Genomic DNA, 18,148 nt, shown 5'->3' on the forward strand with positions numbered 1-18,148 from the left:
TAAAAAAATGTTCATGATTTCAAATATGTAACCAGTTTAAAAAATGTTCATGATTTTATGAAATTGAGAGTGATAGTGTATCTCGGTGATGCAGTAAAGTATGATCATCGCCACTGAAAAGCCCTTTACTTAACAAACATCTATTTTTAATTTCAAGTAACTCAATACCCAAACTCCCTTGGTCTTTAGGACGGTAGGTGATATTCCACTTTGTTTAGCGATGCTTTCTCTTATATTGATCACTTTGCCAGAAAACCCGACTACGAAAGTAATCAAGTCTTTTTCGAACCCCAACTGGTATTTCAGAAAAGGAGAGAAGGAACATGGGTAGACTAGTGAGAACAGAATATATCAAGACAAGACAAACCCCATATGGAGCATCTTTCACGCCCATGATGCAAGCTTTTTTATTCTTGAAATGGTCCTCAATTGATTTCCATTCTTTATTTAGCAACTTTCTATAATGAATAGGAATTACCAAATATTTAAATGGAAAAGTACCTGCCTCACAACCAAAAATGTGGCCATACTCATTTTGCATCTCAACAGCTTTGCCAAAGCAACATATTTCACTGTTGTGAAAGTTAAACTTAAGTGCCGACAGTTGTTCAAATATAGAAAAATAAGCTTCATATTAACGGCTTTGTCAAGGTCATTGTCGGTGTCAAAACCGGCGGATCTCGGGTAGGGGGTCCCGAACTGTGCGTCTAGGCGGATGATAACAGGAGACAAGGGACACGATGTTTTTACCCAGGTTCGGGCCCTCTCGATGGAGGTAAAACCATACTCCTGCTTGATTAATATTGATGATATGGATAGTACAAGAGTAGATCTACCACGAGATCGGAGTGGCTAAACCCTAGAATCTAGCCTATGGTATGATTGTTGTTCGTCCTACGAACTAAAACTCTCCGGTTTATATAGACACCGGAGAGGGCTAGGGTTACACAGAGTCGGTTACAATGGGAGGAGATCTTCATATCGTATCGCCAAGCTTGCCTTCCACACCAAGGAAAGTCCCATCCGGACACGGGACGGAGTCTTCAATCTTGTATCTTCATAGTCTAGGAGTCCGGCCAAAGGTCATAGTCCGGCCATCCGGACACCCCCTAATCCAGGACTCCCTCAGTAGCCCCTGAACCAGGCTTCAATGACGACGAGTCCGGCGCACAAGTTGTCTTCGGTATTGCAAGGCGGGTTCCTCCTCCGAATATTTCATAGAAGATGTTGAACACCAGGGTAGTGTCTGACTCTGCAAAATAAGTTCCACATTCCTTCGTAGAGAGAATAATATTTGCATCAATCAGATCTGTTGACGTATTCCGTGGCGTAACATCATGCCACAGCCAGGCTCTTTATTCATTTTATTATTCCACCTCGGCGCGTTTAGCGAGGCGGTTTCCCTAGCACGTCTTGTCAAAGCAGAGATCGTGTCCCCTTATTCCGGGATTCTCATCAATACGGGTGTGGGTAACCCAACCGCGCCATTAACCGCGGTGCTTGGGGGTTAAGCGAGTTTTATTAGGCCGGTGGGGAGCTCGTAGTTTTGGCCGCCCATATAAGGGGATAAGAATCCGCCCTTTCCATTCACGCCCTCTTCCTCCTCTGCTTATCCGTCCCTGCGCGCTCGAGCTCCAGCGCCCAAGCCCGCACTTCCCACCTCAACCTTCTCCAACCATGTCAGGAGCGGGAGGTAGATGGATGGCCTCCTCCGTCATGGAGGGACAAATCAAAAACCTGAGGAAGGCCGGATACTTGTCTAACGACATCGCGCACCGGCTCCCAGATGCGGGGCAACTCATCCCCACCCCCAGGCCCCATGAGAGGGTTGTTTTTCTTCCCCATTTCCTCCGCGGACTGGGTTTTCCTCTTCACCCGTTCGTCCGGGGGCTCATGTTCTACTACGGCCTGGACTTCCACGATCTGGCCCCGAACTTCATCCTCAATATCTCGGCGTTTATCGTCGTGTGCGAGGCCTTCTTCCGCATCCAGCCCCACTTTGGCCTATGGCTGAAGATCTTCAGCGTCAAGCCGAAGGTCGTGCAAGGCCGACAGGCGGAATGCGGAGGCGCCATGGTGGGTAAGATAGCCAACGTCACCTGGCTCGAGGGTGCCTTCGTGGAAACCATCAAAGGGTGGCAATCTGGGTGGTTTTATATTACCGAGCCGCGTGACCCTAAATGGGCAGCGGCCCCTGAATTTCGATCCGGCATCCCCACCCGGCACACATCTTGGAAAGAGACGGGCCTGTCGTGGGGCAATCCGGAAGAGGTGACCAGACTCCAAACCTGCGTCCGAGACCTGGTGGACAAGAAGGTCAAACTTGTCAACATGGTCTAGGTCATGCTCTTGCGCCGGATCCTCCCGTGTCAACGACGGGACTTCAATTTGTGGGAGTTCGACTCGTCCCGGCACCAGACTCTATCTCGGCTCTTCGAAACGAAGCACGAGGACGCCTGGAAGGTGCTTTTCAAAAGCTCTGAGGTCTCCCCTCCCGTCACCGAGGATCGCGGGTTCTGCACCAAACGTCAAGCCTCCGAAGTAAGCTTACCTTTAGCCCCTTACGGGATATCCGCATTTCATAGTGTGACCTTATGTGGGATCTAAACTCCCGTTCCTTTGACAGGATTGGAAGAGGACATCCGGATAGTTTGACTGTCCGGCCCCTTTGCCCGAAGGCCTAGTAGACGCACACTTAGCGAAGCTACTGGTTCCGGCACCCCATGTGGTGCCGGAGAAGAAGGCCAAGGAGAAGGCCACGGGTACCCGAAAGAGTTCCCGACGCCCGGTGTCATCGGATTTGCCCGACGGCTCCAACGCGCCCTCCGCCTCCGAACATGAGGAGGAGGAAGAAGAAGATGCCTCTCCCCCTCCAACGGGGGGAGGAAAGAAGAGAAAGGCCGCCCCAACTGGGGAAGCCGGAGGGTCCAAGAAGGGGAAGCCCCTTCTACCGGACTTCGCCCCCGATGCCGAAGACGGCGAGGAGGACTGGCCCTCCAGGGTCAAGCCCCTAGCAAAATCGTAAGTGTCCGGCTACCCGAATGACTTATTGCACTCCTTTATTATTTGATAGCTTCTAACACCGAAGCTAATCATACAGTTCGCCCAGAGCTCAGCTTGGCGATTCGTCGAGCGGATCTCTGAATTCGTCGGATGTGAATAGCGCTTCACTTCCGACGGCCTCCTCCCCTCTTCCTACAGACGACGCGGAGGTGGAGTCCCGTAGGGGACAAAACCAGGAGGAGGTGGTCCTGGAAGCGCCACAAGGCGACCTTCCAGACTCCCAACCCAAAGGGGGTAAAACCCCGGAGGGATATAAGTCCAGCCCTGGGCCAGACACTGCTCCGGAACCATCAGTGGTTCCAGAGCCCGACAGGCGGCGCCTTCACAAGAAGGGCAAGTCCGCGACGCCGGCGACTTCCGTCCACCCGGAGGCGCTGGACAATTTGCTGGAGGCGCTCAACGGCGCCTCTGTCGACGAAGAACACCGCACTGTTATGTGTGCGGTGATTCAGAAGGTTCAGTCCGCCAAGAGCGGGCTGACGGAAGCCTGCACAAGCCTGTTAACGGGCTTTGAGGTATGTGTTCAAAAACATAAATAAAAAATGTTACCGCATAGACAGTAGCCCTTGATGCTTAGTTCGGTGTTCGGAAAGAAAAGCCGAACTGAGGATCTTAAAAGATATATGCAGGAGTCTAATAGAAATGTGTCAATATGGGAATGCAGGCTGCGCTGCTGACCTCTGCCGCACTGACTGCGGAGGTCAATGCCTTGAAGTAAAGCCTCGAGCGGTGCGAGAACGAGCTCGGCCGTGCCAAGAAGCAGCTCGAGGATAAAGAGGGTATGTAGCACCTCCTGAAAATGTATATAGAAATACTTGGTTGCATAATAATAACAGGACCAACGTTAATGTTGCAGGAGCCGCGACCGAGGTGGCGACCCTGAAAGAGGCGGTTTCGAGGGCAGAAAAGAGTGCGACCTAGGAGCACACCGAGCGAGAGAAGCAGGAGGCGCGGGTGACGGAGGTGCGGCAAGAGCTCCAGGCTCTCGTGGAAAAACACGAGAGTTTGGAGCGTGACTCGAAGACTTGAGAGTCCGAGCTTGCCTTGGCTCTTGAGAGTGCCAAGACCGCTAAGGCCGAAGCCCAGAAGACCCTTCAGGAGATCGAGGCGATGAAGAAGATAGCGGCGGGTAAGGCATTCTTTATGCAAAGCAAAAATATAAAAGTTAATTATCTGCTACTTACCCGAATCCGGAGCTCCCCAGGAGCGTTCGCCGATCTGCCCCGTAGTGTGTCTGACGCCACCGCATACTACCGAGCCGAAGAGGGGAGCTCGACGGAAAAAGTGTTCTGGTCTCAGTATGCTGAGACCGGACATCCGGTGCCCCTGAGCGACCAACTGAAGCAGCTGGTTGAGCTCCACAAGGTGGCCGAACAGGCCATGAAGGGCCTCATAGCTCGGCTGTGGCCTGGAGAAGCCATGCCTGGGAGCTACTTCGGTCTGGTGCGGCGGCTGGTGGACGCGTGTCCGTGGATTGAGGTCGTCAAGCGCTCCGCTTGTATTGAAGGTGCCCGTCAGGCCCTTGCCCGTGCTAAGGTGCACTGGGGCAAGCTAGACGCGAAGAAGCTGTTGACGGACGCGCCACCGCCAGGCAAGGAGTATCGTACGCCCGAGATGTATTACAATGGTGTTTTGAAGGGTGAGCGGATGAGTGCTCCAAAGATGTAATTTTTGAGTGAACTCGCATTTGTTATCATGTACGCTGAAGCTTTGTTCATATGCGTTAAGCAACGCTTGTTAATTTAAAATATTACCTTCTGTGCGGACGTTTATCAAATCTGAGAGATGCAAGTCGTCGGCTTCGACCCCCATGCCACGAGTGCTGGGGTGTTCGGGATAAACCTGAGCGCTCTTGTTCCCATTCTTGGTTCCATCTAGGGAGGCGTTCAGCACAGCGAACCAGGCCGTCGGACTTATAATGCTTTATCGCTCTCACTTAGCCATAGAATTCTATAATTTTAAATTTCGGCGAAGCCCCTAGTATTCAGAAGACCGAGTTCGGGGCGCTATCCACGCCTAGGCCGGATAAGTCCGGTTCCTCACTTGAAGCGGCATAAGTCTTTAAGGACTCGAAAAAACCTCGCGAACAGCGACCGGTCTCTCACACTATCATGACAGTCAATTTTAGCTTTCTCTACTGAGGTGTTAACCCAGCTCAACTGGGGCACAATCACAATAGTTCTCCCAGCGCTACCTTAGCCAACAATGCGGAACATAAGGTATCAAAACATGGGAGCCGGGCAAACCCAACTATTGACCAAAGACATGATTCGGAGCCGATGCATATAGTGCTATAAGTTCGGGGTGCCGCACTTGTTAGAGTGTTCGGTCTTCTCACACCGTGTTATGGGGTGTTGTAAGCCCCTGGTGTATTATCCGTGCCAAAGTGTACGGTTGCATAGTGTCATGACTGAACATGTTTGCATATAAAAATAGATAAGTACAATAATGGGTAAGAGCTATGTATTGTTTATTAAAGAAGGGCTGCTGCGAGAGCAGAACGATACAAAAAGTGCGGTAAGCAAGAGATGGGAGTATTTGACATATTCCCCTTCAGGGGCAAGCTGCAGGATTGGAAGAGAAACAGGTATTAAACTCGTTATAGAGACCACCTTGACTTTTGACGTAGCTTGCTTCCTCCCTGGCTATTGCATCGTTTGTTCACCGATAGTATTGCCGGACAGGCCTTCCGAATAGTTGGGTCCTGAAAGTGTGTAAAAAAGGAAAACGGCGAAATAAGGAGCCCCCTAGTGCGATTAAGCCGCATTCTGGGCGTGCCGTTGTTGTGCCCCTGCCCTTATGCCCAAGGTATCTCTAAGGCGTAATTATGTACGCGTGGTACCAGCATTGCCGTTTGGCGGGGGCTGGGGTCGGGGCCGCACTTCTATGCTTGCTCGGAACGTGCCAGCCAGATTTGTTGTAGGTTACTTCGGGCTCGCTTGACATTGTCCGGATGTTTGGCGCCTGGATTGGAGAACTGCCTTGAGAGGCTACTCTGTACTTCCGCCACCAGGGCCGCCGTGTGCTCCTCCGTTCGGAGAGAGTGTTCTGTGTTTCCATTTACCGTGATGACTCCGCGAGCTCCTGGCATCTTGAGCTTGAGTTATGCGTAGTGCGGAACCGCATTGAATTTTGCAAATGCGGTTCGTCCGAGTAGGGCGTGATAGCTGCTGCCGAATGGGACTATGTCGAAGATTACGTCCTCGCTCCGGAAGTTATCCGGTGATCCGAAGACCACCTCGAGTGTGACCGAGCCTGTACAGCTGGCTTCGACCCCTGGTATGACACCTTTGAAGGTTGTCTTTGTGGGTTTAATCCTTGAAGGATCGATGTCCATTTTTCGCACTGTGTCCTGGTAAAGCAGGTTCAGGCTACTATCGTCATCCATTAGAACTCTGGTAAGGTGAAATCCGTCGATAATTGGGTCTAGGACCAATGCGGCGAATCCGCCGTGACGGATGCTGGTGGGATGGTCCTGTCGATCGAAAGTGATCGGGCAGGAGGACCATGGGTTGAACTTTGGGGCGACTGGCTCCAGCGCATAGACATCCTTGAGAGCACGCTTCCGCTCCCTTTTGGGGATGTGGGTTGCGTATATCATATTCACCGTCCGAACTTGCGGGGGAAATCCCTTCTGTCCTTTGTTGTTCGGCGGCCGGGGCCCCTCCTCGTCATTGCTATGTAGCCCCTTGTCTCTGGTCTCGGCACTTATCTTGCGTGGCTGCTTGAACACCCAACAATCCCTGTTGGTGTGATTGGTTGGCTGTTCGGGGGTGCCGTGTATCTGGCACGAGCGATCAAGTATCCGGTCTAAGCTGGATGGGCCCTGAGGGTTTCGTTTGAATGGCTTCTTCCGCTGACCCGGTTTAGAGCCTCTGAATTCGGCATTGGCTGTCGTATCTTCAGTATTGTCACCGTTAATGCGGCACTTATGCTTGTTGCGGCGTGACCTGCCGTTGTTATCCTTGTTATCTGAATTGCCGGGGCTCTTGCTTATGTTATTGCTACGAGCCAGCCAACTGTCTTCTCCCACGCAGAAGCGGGTCATGAGTATCGTGAGGGTTGCCATAGACTTCGGCTTTTCCTGTCCTAGGTGCCGGGCAAGCCATTCGTCTCGGATGTTGTGCCTGAAGGCTGCGAGGGCCTCGGCATCTGGACAATCGACTATTTGGTTTTTCTTTGTCAGGAACCGTGTCCAGAATTGTCTGGCCGATTCCTCTGGTTGCTGGATTATGTGGCTTAGGTCAACGGCGTCTGGTGGTCGCACATACGTGCCCTGGAAGTTGTCAAGGAATGCGAATTCCAGGTCCTCTCAACAACTGATTGACTCTGCTGGTAGGCTATTAAGCCAATGTCGAGCTGGTCCTTTAAGCTTGAGCGGGAGGTATTTGATGGCGTGTAGATCATCGACACGGGCCATGTGGGTGTGAAGGAGATAATCCTCGATCCATACCGCAGGATCTGTTGTGCCATCGTATGATTCGATGTTTACGGGTTTGAAGCCCTCGGGGATTTGATGATCCATTACTTCATTTGTGAAACATAGTGGGTGTGCGGCGCTCCTGTACTGAGCTATATCGCGACGCGGCTCGGACGAGCTTGGTCTGTTGTATTCGGCCGGGCCATACTTATTATGTTCGGCATGATGGCTAGCGTCACGTGATGCAGGGCGCCCATGCGATCCGTAGATCGATCTTGTTTGCCTTGCCTTATTCTCCAAGATGTCTCGTAGGTCTGTTGCGTCTCCCCGTACTCTGGTATGTTTTGAGCGGTGTCGGGGTGCGATTTGGGTCGAGGGCCTAAAGGCCTCTCTATCACGGCCACGGGGTGGCCGATCGGGCGCATCGTACGCTGGTGATGTAGGTTTAATTGCTTCCTCCTCAAGTTGGGGAAGCAGCCTGCGCTTCGGGTAGCTCTTGGATGGGCATTCTAGTTTATACTCTTCGGCCGCCAGGACTTCGGTCCATCTGTCGGCTAGAAAGTCTTGGTCAGCTCTAAGCTGTTGTTGTTTCTTCTTAAGGCTGCTTGCTGTGGCTACGAGTCTGTGTTTGAAACGCTCTTGCTTGACATGATCCTCTGGCACGACGAATTCATCGTCGTCGAGGCTTGCCTTGTCTTCGGAGGGAGGCATGTAATTGTCGTCCTCATCCTCTTTGTCGGCCGCTTTCTCACGAGGGCTGGCTCCTTCGTTCTCCTGCACTGAATCCTGCTGGAGGGGGTTGTCTTCGGCACTGTCCGGCGTATTGTTATCTCCGGTGCCGGAATCGCCGTTTTTGCTATGGCGGGACTTGGAGCGGCGCCGCTGACGTCGGCGCTTGGGTTGCTTCTTGGAGGGGTCATCCTCCGTTTTCTCCTTGTCATCCCCCGCTTTAGGGGTGTCCACCATGTATATGTCATATGACAAGGTGGCTTTCCAGTTCCCTATAGGCACTGGTTCTTGTTCGTCTCCTTCATCGACGTCCATGCCGTCAATGTCTTCGGAGTCGAAGTCGAGCATGTCAGTTAAATCATCAACAGTGGCTACAAAGTGGGTGGTGGGTGGGCTAAAAATTTCTTCGTCGTCCGCGTCCCAACCGTGTTGGCCGTAGTCCGGCCAGGGCTCTCCTGACAAAGAGAGAGACTTTAACAAATTCAGGATGTTGCCGAAAGGTGAGTGCTCAAAGACATCCGCGGCGGTGAACTCCATGACCGGAGCCCAATCGGGCTTAACCGGGAGAGGTGCGGGATTTACGGAGTCCGGATCGGAGTCCGGCACCTCGGAGTCACGGGCCTTGCGAGGGACTAGGCTGGTATCCGGCTCTATCGCCGTAGAGATTGCAGTTTCTGGGGTGGCGTCTAACCGTCCGTCCCCGACTGGCGTAGTGGGCTCCGAGCTAATGGTCGGAGCGGACACCCGAGCGACGCTCTGGGCGTTGTCCGATGACAGAGCTAAATCATGCCCATCATGACAGTGCGGCGCGCCAGGTTGTGGCTCAAATCTGTCGAAGATCAAGTCCCCGTGGATGTCGGCGGTGTAGTTCAAGCTTCCAAACCTGACCTGATGGCCAGGGGCGTAGCTCTCGATCTGCTCCAGATGGCCGAACGAGTCAGCCCACAGTGCGAAGCCGCCGAATACGAAGATCTGTCTGGGGAGAAAAGTCTCATCCCGGACCACGTCACGGTTGATGAGCGAAGAAGCCATCGGGCCTAAAAGGCGACGACACAGAGGAACTCTCAATGAAAGCACCAATGTCGGTGTCAAAACCGGCGGATCTCGGGTAGGGGGTCCCGAACTGTGCGTCTAGGCGGATGGTAACAGGAGACAAGGGACACGATGTTTTTACCCAGGTTCGGGCCCTCTCGATGGAGGTAAAACCCTACTCCTGCTTGATTAATATTGATGATATGGGTAGTACAAGAGTAGATCTACCACGAGATCGGAGTGGCTAAACCCTAGAATCTAGCCTATGGTATGATTGTTGTTCGTCCTATGGACTAAAACTCTCCGGTTTATATAGACACCGGAGAGGGCTAGGGTTACATAGAGTCGGTTACAATGGGAGGAGATCTTCATATCGTATCGCCAAGCTTGCCTTCCACGCCAAGGAAAGTCCCATCCGGACACGGGACAGAGTCTTCATTCTTGTATCTTCATAGTCTAGGAGTCCGGCCAAAGGTCATAGTCCGGCCATCCGGACACCCCCTAATCCAGGACTCCCTCAATCATGCTCAAGAAACAAAGTAGTATCATCAGTGTATTGGAGAATCTATACCCCTTCATAACCTAGATGAGGTATAGGACCTCCTACCTAACCATCTTTCTTTGCTCTTGCAATAAGAACATCCAACATATCGGCAACAATATTGAAAAGAACTGTCGCGGGCCACCCTGTCTCAACCCTTTTAGCGTATAAAAGTAATGACCAATGTTCTTGTCGGCCTTCTCTTGGGGAAATGGTTTTAACTGAGCTAGCAACCAAAGTTCCTTCTTTGGTAAACAGGCAAAGCAATCGTGCCCCCCGCTCAATGTGTCTAGCGACATCGTCGCTAATCATCCGGGGCTATTGTCCAGTACCAATCCTGGTGATTACCTGAGCGATGATGTAGAGTTTGAAATGTTAGAGGCAGTAGAGATCTTCAGATACGAGTACAGGAAGCCTCTCGTCAAACCTGATCATCCTCCTCTAATAACGATGATGCGAAGATTGCATGAATGGTACATGGATACGTGCAGGAAGTCTCAGATGGATAGTATGAAGGTGAGAATTATAGGTGAGTACGGCCTCATTGGAGTTGATTTGCTGCCTGTTGAATTTGTGGAGTTATTTCAGTTATTCAATCAAGACGACCTCGACAAACAACTCATGACTTGCTACTGTCTGTAAGTATTACTTCTGTGAGTCTTTATAGCTCAGCTCTTTCATTGCATGTATATATAATTATTCTCACTATATTATGCAGACTAAAGATAATCGAATGCAAAAAAGGAAAAATCTATGACATTTGATTCATTAACCCAAATACCATAAATGAATGGTCGGTCAAAGTGAGTCAAAGATACTGAGGACAACTTGCTACAATCGTTACTTCGACATCAAAAGTGAGTCAAAGTGTGCGCAACTTTCACTTTATTCTGCTAGAGTTTAAGCTTGACGGGGGAATAGTAACTGTCTTAGACTCGAGACGTAAAGATCCCCAGGATTATGAGAACATGACTGCAATGCTCCAGAAGTAAGTTCAATCGATCATTATCGCACCATATCGGCATCTTCATTCATTTGTTGATATCAAGTAATCATTTCCGTCTGGCGGGGTTTGGAAAAAAGTTCACGGGAATGATTTTGGGTCTGTAGAGGGAGCTGCGATTTACACACCCCAAAGTAAGTAGTCCTAGCTAGTTCTGTGCATCTCTCATTGAATCTATTTTCATCAATACCATTTATCATGCTTGACTATAAGTTTGATTGAATTCTATTTCCCGTAAAGTGCTTGTGGTAGGAAGACGGGAATAATTTATGTGGATACTATGTTTGTGAGTTAATCTACAATTCGACCTCTCAACAGGGCAACTCTAACAAACAATATGAAGTCTGTAAACAATATTCACAATTTTATTTTGTTTCCATCAATTGTGTTGAGTTTCATTCATATATATTTATTGACCCCTTCTTTAAATTAGTTGTGACAGATGCGGAATGAACTCCTACCACATGATCGCATACGAGCAATTCAAGAGGAATTGGCGGGATTCTTTCTTGACCACGTCATACATAAAGACAGAGAATGCCATGTGGAAGTTGACATGGAATTTAGATGTTAGGGATTGTAAGAGATGTTATATTGTATATATGTAATAGCGTCGGATAGATATATGAAAACTACTTGTTCGACCAATCTCGGAGAAAGAGAGGTCACTCCTCCCTGTATATGTTCATGACGATCTTGTGTAATTAATGGTTCCTTCATTTGCTTAGTAGCTAGTGTGTCGTGTTTTCTCTATACGTATAGTAGCTAGCACCGACCAAGCACAGAGAAAGAGAGGTCACTTCTCTCTATTAGCTAGCTAACACAATATGATCAAACCCCTAAATTAACCCTCCAAAACCCCCAAACCCCACCCCCTTTCAAAAAAAAGAAACAAAAACCCCAGCACTTGTGAGCTGCTGACGTGTGGCTGCCTTTTGGTCCCGGTTGGTGTTATCAACCAGGACTAATGGTCGGTCCTCTTGCCTAGGCACCCCGCAGCGGCCACGTGGAGCCCCTTCTGTCCGGATTCGTAAGCAAACCGGGACTAAATGTTTTGGGCTTTAGTCCCGACCCATTAGTCCCGGTTTCCGAACCAGGTCTAAAGGCCCTTTGGAACCAGGACTATTTCCCTGTTTTCTATTAGTGCTGCTGGGTCCCCTAGTTGTTCAGTTTGGTGCATAAGGCAGACCAACGGGTACTAGTGCTGCGCCCAGCGAGCGACAATGGCGAGCAGCGCCACCGTGTGGTACGTCCATTTTTATCATGTTTTCCTACTATTATTTATATTGTTTTGAAGTTTTATACCATATTATGATGCAATTCTAATGCCCTTTATCTCTTAAATTGCAAGATACAACAGAGGTAGCAATTCCCCGGAGATCCAAATGATGTGAAAATTTATGAAGATTTATTTTGAAATATATGAAAAATACTAGAAGAAAGAAGTACCAGAGAAGACCCTCGGCCCACAAGCCTGGGGGCACGCCCTAGAGGCTTGTGGGTCGCACATAAGCCCACTACTGCCCATCTTCTCCTATATGAAGCCATTTTCCTTAGAAAAAAAGAAGGCTTTCGGGATGAGTCGCCGTCGTCTCGAGGCAGAACCAAGGCAGGAGCACTTTTGCTCTCCGGCGGAGTGATTCCTCCGAGGATACTTTCCTCCGGGAGGGGTAAATTGAAGCCATCGTCTACTTGGATTGGAAACATAAGAGTGTGGTGTAATCTTGGTTTCTTATGATGCACTCAAGGTAATGAGACTTGCTGAATTCTCACTACAAGAAATATGTCAACTAGTGACCTTCTGTCAGCGACCCTGGAAGAATTGGTCATAGATCTATGACCATTTCAGACCAATTGGTCAAAAGCTGTTCAGGGGGCTCCAAACCATAAACTATAACGACCATTTTGGTCAGAAAGGTCGTAATTTCCTTACACGAAATGGTCATAAAGCAGATAGCACTGGTCCGCTGCCTTATTTCTATCTGATCATGACCAATATAGATGGTTATAACCTTGTAAATTATGGTGGGTTGCTATGACTAGGCGCCACCTCATCAGTTTTGCCTGTGTGTCATGTCAATGTGGCAATTTTTGCCCTAGGTTGTGAAGCAACCTCTTTTTCTGTCATTTCCAAAATTCCCAAAAAATCTCATAAATTCTTTGGTTCATTTCTTTGTCAAATATGTAAAAAACCTTCCTTGCCTAGTTAAAAAATAATTCAAAAATATTCATTTTCCTATTCTGTTCAGAAAAACACTTTGTGAAGGAAGTACCACTTTGGCATGTCCAAATGGTATCCATTTTCTACAGTGCTTTCCTATGCCCAATAACCATCCTCCACCAAATGCCAGCTCAGTCCATTCATTATTTTGAGCCCAGCTTCAACATTTGTATTTATGTCCAGTGTGGTACTTGGTACCATCTAGGCTCCTCCTTTGAGCTGAAAATTTGTGAAGACGATCTTCTTAGTAATTGATCATCCTCAGCCAAAACTCACGCCCATTAGCCATGTGCATTTCTCGTACTGCTAATCAAACACTTGGCTACGTATTCATGTTTGAGCATCGATCGGTCTCCTCGTGAGAATCTTATGTTGTGATTTTCTTCCTAGCACCTACCTGGGGAGTGCCCAACCCACTAGACATGCCTAGGCTGCCCAGAACACATGGCAACACCACGGTCACATGGTGACCACGCGGTGGGCATGCGAGTTTACGCGCTCTAGAGTTGGGGCCCTCGGCCACCATCCAAACCTGGACGTATCGCCACCAAACTATGTATTTATAATTAAATAGGTACTTATGTAACTAGAAATGATTTTTGGAAAAAATAAATATCAAACTATGAGGCAGCTGCAGTTCAAATTTGACCCGCTTCCTACTAAATCGGCGGGAATTTGTGTTTTTCACAAAAGGTGGATCAAAACTTTTGACACCCAACCATTTTGTCAATTGTGCATTAAATATGGCCTAGTATTTTAGAAAATTGATTTGGTCCAATTTTGCAACAAATATATGGTAGGTCCTTCACAAAAAAACACTCATTTCAGGCACTCGGAAAATGGAAAATGAATTTTCCGTGCAAAGAAAATGAAAACTCCCTTAGGCAACATTGTTTGGAATTCCAAGATGCACCCTTGTGCACAATAGAGATCATTTGAACAAACTATGCCATGAATGTGGTCATAAGATTAATCATTTGGCTTGAAAGCCATGAATCTTCACGCATGATAGCTCATTTTTTAGAGCACTTTTTTAAAATAATTTCCGTATTACAAGTTTATTATTTTTCCTGGAATCTTGGTCGCATATAATGACACAATGCGAAGGTTTTCCGATTTCTTTTTGAATTTTTTATGCCCGTTTCAAAATGCGGTCAAAACGGCGGGCTTGACCGTTCCTAGCTAGTGGTTGAATCTTGGAATTTTTTTTGGTATTTCTTTGATTAAATAGATACTTTTGTACCTAGAAATGATTTTTGGAAAAAATAAAGAGCAAACTATGAGGCAGCCGCAGTTCAAATTTGACCCGCTTCCACTTGAAACGACGAAAATTTGTCTTTTTCACCAAAGGTGGATCAAAAGTTTTTACACACAACCATTTGGTCAATTGTGCATTAAATATGACCTAGTATTTTAGAAAAATTATTTGGTCCAATTTTGCAACAATTATTTGGTAGGTTCTTCACAAAAAAAACCTCATTTAGGGCACTTGAAAAATGGAAAATGATTTTTTCGTCCAAAGAAAATGAAAATTTCCTTTGGAAACATTGTTTGCCATTCCAATATGCACCCTTGTGCACAATATGAGATCATCTGAACAAACTATGCCATGAATGTGGCTATAAGATTGATCATTTGGCTTGAAAGACATTGATCTCCACAAATGATAGCTTGTTTATGAGAACACTTTTTTAAAATAATTGCCATATTGCAAGTTTATAATTTTTGCTGGTAACTTGGCCACATATAATGAAACAATGCGAAGGTCTTCCAATTTTTTGATTTTTTTGAATTTTTTATGCCCATTTCAAAATGCGGTCAAAACAGCGGGAATGACCGTTCCTAGCTAGTGGTTGAATCTTGGAATTTTTTTGGTATTTCTATGATTAAATAGATACTTATGTACCTAGAAATGATTTTTGGAAAAAAATAGTGAGCAAACTACAAGGCAGCTCCAGTTGAAATTTTACCCTCTTCCTACTAAATCGGCGGAAATTTGTCTTTTTCGCGAGAGGTGGATCAAAAACTTTTTACACCCAACCATTTGGTAAATTGTGCATTAAATATGTCCTAGTATTTTATAAATTTGATTAGGTCCTATTTTGCAACAAATATATGGTAGGTCCTTCACAAAAAAACCTCTTTTCGGGCACTCAAAAAATGGAAAATGAATTTTCTGTGCAAAGAAAATGAAAACTGCCTTAGGTAATATTGTTTGGAATTCCAAGATGCACCATCGAGCATAATATGAGATCATTTGAACAAACTATGCCATGAATGTGGCCATAAGATTGATCATCTCGCTTGAAAGCCGTGAATCTTCACGCATGATAGCTCATTTCTGAGAACACTTTTTTAAAACAATTGCCGTATTACAAGTTTATAATTTTTTCTGGTAACTTGGCCACATATGATGAAACAATGTGAAGGTTTTCCAATTTTTTGTTTTTTTTGAATTTTTTATGCCCGTTTCAAAATGCGGTCAAAACGGCGGGAATGACCGTTCCTAGCTAGTGGTTGAATCTTGGAATTTTTTTGGTGTTTCTATGATTAAATAGATACTTACGTACCTAGAAATGATTTTTGGAAAAAATAATGAGCAAACTACGAGGCAGCTGCAGTTGAAATTTTACCTGCTTCATGCTGAATTGGCGGAAATTTGTCTTTTTCATGAGAGGTGGATCGAAAGTTTTTACACCCAACCATTTGGTCAATTGTGCATTATATATGGCCTAGTATTTTATAAAAATGATTTAAAGTCCAATATTGCAACAAATATATGGTAGGTTCTTAAAAAAAACTCATTTCGGACATTTGAAAAATAGAAAACGGCTTTTCTGTGCAATGAAAATGAAAACTCCCTAGATGAACATGGTTTGTCATCAGAAGATACACACATGTACACAATATTATTTCATTTTATCAAACTATAAGTGGTTAATATGTTGAATGTTTGCCCTAAATAAGAGGATAAAAACGAGAAACATAGGCTGAATTCTGATTGGTGGGATCCATTATGACATGGATCGATGATGTGGCAAACATTCGTCCATCCGTCCATCCATACATCAATCCATCCGTCGATCCAACCCAGTGCAACCTCTCTCTCTGACACACGCGCGTGAACCCTAGCCGCTCCAGATCCCTCCCCGCCCCACTCCTCTCCCCGATCCAGATCCCATCGCCGCTGCCCCGCCCTCTCTGGGATCCACCACTTCCGGTGACGGCGAGGCGAGATCACCGCCGCCAACTCCATTGGGCGGAGCTCACTGCCATCCTCACCCGCGCCCTTAATCACCACATCGCCACTCCGTCCCCACTCCTCTCGATCCCTTCCCCCAGAAAGTGAATGATGCTTTAACTGATGACTTGTATTGATGTACAGTAGGGCTTATATACACGCCCGAGAGAGATACAGTCAAGAGAGCTCATGTACAGGTCGTAACAGAAAAGCCTCATCATGGGGAACGTGGGGAGCGTGGGCACCGCGATCACCGTGGGCGCCGTGCGTCCGTAGGAATCGGTCCAGTCCATTTCCCTCCCGAGGTGGAGTCGCTGTCACGTTTCCAACAGCCCCCCGCAGCCGAAGCGTGGTGCTCGCGAACGTTGAGGCTGGATCGAAACTCGGAGAAGACAGTGGTCGGGAGCCCCTTGGTGAAGATGTCCGCGAACTGCGAGGTCGTCGGAACATGGAGAACACGGACTTCGCCGAGGGAAACCCGTTCTCGCACGAAGTGAAGATCGATCTCGATGTGCTTCGTGCGTTGATGCTGGACCGGATTGTTGGAGAGGTACATGGCGCTCACGTTGTCACAGTAGACAACGGTGGCGCGAGGCGGCGGGCAACGGAGTTCGACGAGGAGCTGCCGCAACCAGCAGGCTTCGGCGACGGCGTTGGCGATGGCGCGGTATTCAGCCTCCGCGCTCGACCGCGAGACTGTATTTTGCCGCTTCGACGACCAGCTGACGAGGTTGGAGCCGAGGTAGACCGCGAACCCGGAGGTAGACTTGCGGGTGTCGGGGCACCCCGCCCAGTCTGCGTCGGAGTAGACGGTGAGGTCGCCGCCGGAGGAGCGATGAAACTGGAGCCCAAGTCCAGTTGTGCCGCGGATGTAGCGCAGCACCCTCTTCACCATCTGGAAGTGAATATCCCTGGGATCATGCATAAACAGGCAGCATTGTTGAACAGCATACGAGATATCCGGGCGCGTGAGGGTAAGATATTGGAGCGCGCCAGCAAGGCTCCGGTACAAAGAGGGGTCGTGGAAACTGGGGCTGCCGTCGGCGGACTGCTTTGAGTTTGTGTCAATCGGTGTGGAGATAGTTTTGCAGTTCAGCATACTTGATCGGTGATTTGGGTAACACAGGCAGCCAAAGACTCTAAGGTGGTCGTAGGTTGGGTGGACACCGTTGAGGAGCAGGTACGGGGTGACATTTTTGATGGCTGAAGAGGGACGTCGGTTTAAGAGGTGAGTTGCAGTATGCAAGGCTTCCACCCAATATTCAGGAGCCATGTGGGCATGGACAAGGAGTGTGCGTATGATGTCATTCGTTGTACGGATGAGTCTTTCGGCCTTGCCGTTCTGTGGTGATGTGTGAGGGCACGAGAGACGGAAAGACACGCCGGTACGAGAGAAGTATTCACGTAGGGAGGAGGACAGGAATTCACCGCCGTTATCGCACTGTAGGCAGCGTATGGGAGTGGTGTATTGTGTATGGACAAACGCAAAGAAACGTTGGAGGGTCGAGGAGGTGTCAGATTTGCATCGTAATGGGAAGGTCCAGGAATAGTGGGTATAATCGTCCAACACAACCAAATAGTACTGAAATCCGGAGAAACTACACACGGGCGAAGTCCAAAGATCACAGTGAAGCAATTGGAAAGGAGCAGTAGTAAATGAATTTGATGTAGGAAAAGGTAGTCTGGGCTGCTTGCCAATTTTACAAGATCCACATATGGATGAAACTGGCGATCTATTACATTCAGGAAGGAAATCTTTAGCTAAAATGGAAAGCGAGGCGCGGCTAGGATGCCCTAATCGGAGATGCCATATGTCGCCGTCTTCGAGAACGGAGAGGGCCTGCGTGTCCCGTGCGCTGCCATTATTGGAGTGGAAAGGATAAAGTTCGCATGAACTA

The sequence above is a fragment of the Triticum aestivum genome, chromosome 5B (genome assembly GCF_018294505.1).
Source record: "Triticum aestivum cultivar Chinese Spring chromosome 5B, IWGSC CS RefSeq v2.1, whole genome shotgun sequence".
Classification (NCBI taxonomy): Eukaryota; Viridiplantae; Streptophyta; class Magnoliopsida; order Poales; family Poaceae; genus Triticum; species Triticum aestivum.